Source organism: Sphaeroforma arctica (genome assembly GCF_001186125.1).
Source record: "Sphaeroforma arctica JP610 unplaced genomic scaffold supercont1.323, whole genome shotgun sequence".
Lineage (NCBI taxonomy): Eukaryota > Ichthyosporea > Ichthyophonida > Sphaeroforma > Sphaeroforma arctica.
In genome coordinates, this window is record NW_014040235.1 from 61178 (window position 1) to 63396 (window position 2219).

The window sequence follows — 2219 nt, forward strand, 5'->3', positions numbered from 1 at the left end:
TGTGTGTCTTTGTATGTGTGAGTTTTTATATATTTATGTATATATATATATATATGTATAAATGTATATATGTATGTATGTTGGTATGTATGTTATGGTATATATATATATATGTATAAATATATATACAGACATATATATATATACATACAAACAAACAAACAAACAAACAAACAGACATATATATATAAATATATATATATATATATATACATATATATATGCGTATTGAAGATTAATAATCGAATGATATGTAGACATAAAATGTCATCAACATACCTTACGGTTGTGTAGTTAAATTCGAGCGGTTCGTCTGTATCCGAAGTTGAACGGTTCCGGGTAAATTCGGTTGACATCACTGTTCTGTGAGTATCATCTTTCACGACATTAAGATGTAGCGTGAAGGATTCTATTCTTTCCCAATTCAGTCCTACCAATACTAAAGCGATCCACTTAGCTGATACTATCGATGTCGGGACACTTATGCTGTCATTTGCCAAAATGTGATGTGCGTCTGCCGTCAAAGACATTTCGAACGCGCTTCCGAATCTCTCTGGAGATCCTTCTCGACATACATTCTTTCTATCCATCACTAATGATTTGGGTCGATCCGAAGATCTATCGACGCTCATCGTTAAATTAATATTTTATCTCTATAAACGCAACTTAAAAACTTCGACGCGTTGGTTTGTACCAGAGACATACAAATCTGCTGGGAGGTCGATTAGAAAATCGGTACTGTGCGTGCGAAGCCATGCCCTCTCATGGTCGGATAGGATATAAATTATCTGTAGTATCCTTTGACAATCAGATAGAAGATTATTTTGAAAGTAGATACTAGATAGCAACCTTCTACCTGACTTGTGAAACGTGAATTCATACATGTGTGGATACATATCAGTCGTTTTTAGTGTTCAGTTGAATGTATAATAAAATAAAAACTAAAACAATGTATATAACCGCCCGAGATGGCTGTAACTGTTTTTTTTTAATACAAAACATTAAAAATATGTGTTGACCGAAGAAATTTTCCATGCCACGTACTCACGAGTCACGAGTCACGACTGAGAACATCTACATACTCTCATATTGACTAAAATATTGAGGACTTGCAGAGGTGCAGACTTGCAGTCCTCCTGCTGCATACAGCACAGTGCAAATACAGAAAGTGAGAGAAGCTGATGTGCTCAGAAGGCTAGTAGAACCTAAAGAGGGCATGAGATAATTTTTAAATATATATATGAATATGTAGTGGACTGTCTGCAGATTCATTTTGTGTGTATGTTTGTTTTGTTTTGTTTTATATATATATAAAATAAAGAAAGAAATTTTTCTGTTGGAATTTATTCCCTATTTTTGTTTGATTTCAGAAGGCTATGGTATTTTACTAATTTTATAGTATATTTGTTTTTAAAAAGGTAAAGAGATATAAATCCTTTCCCGGCCTTCCGAATTTGCGATTCCCTGTGCTTTCCTGATTTACTCTGGTATTCCACCTGAGTACGACTCAATATGTATGTATATATTTACCTCGAAACAGGAAAAGATTGCTATTTTTGTTACTTTGTTCTGTATTTTTTTTTAAATAACTTAAAAAAACAGGAATATTTACTGCGTGATAGTCGGGCTGGTACAGGTAGCCGGGTAAGCCGAGGGCCAGAGGCCCGAGCCCCGAGGTCGAAGGGCGAGGGCCCAAGAGGCGACCGGGGAGTCGGATAATGGTGAGTTTTAGGGTTTAGGGTTTAGAGTTTCAAGACTACATTCTATTATTTATATATTTTGTAGTTGCCACTTCCCACTCCACAGCCAACACTACGCACTGGCAGTCAAGCTCATTACGTTATGAGGTTACGGGATAGAAGCTAAACGTAAACACATATTTAATCAATTTTAAAACGTTATAACAGATAAGGTGATTTGAAGAGCCTACTCGAGTTCTTTCTCTAGGACTGGTTCGTATTGTGTAAAAGGGACTCATATGGATGTTTAGACCCGAAAGGTGCACCTATGAGCAAATAAAGGATCATCTATGGAATAGAAGCTGAAAGTAAACGTATATATATTCGATTTATCGAAGTGTTAACGGAAAACGGTTTTAGGTTAGTAGCAGTGAAATTGATTTGGACAAACAAACAAAAAATATTGGAAGAAGTCAAGAGGGCTACAAATTCAAATGAACATTTGTATTTACGCTGTTTGTGGTTGTGTTTTTAACATGT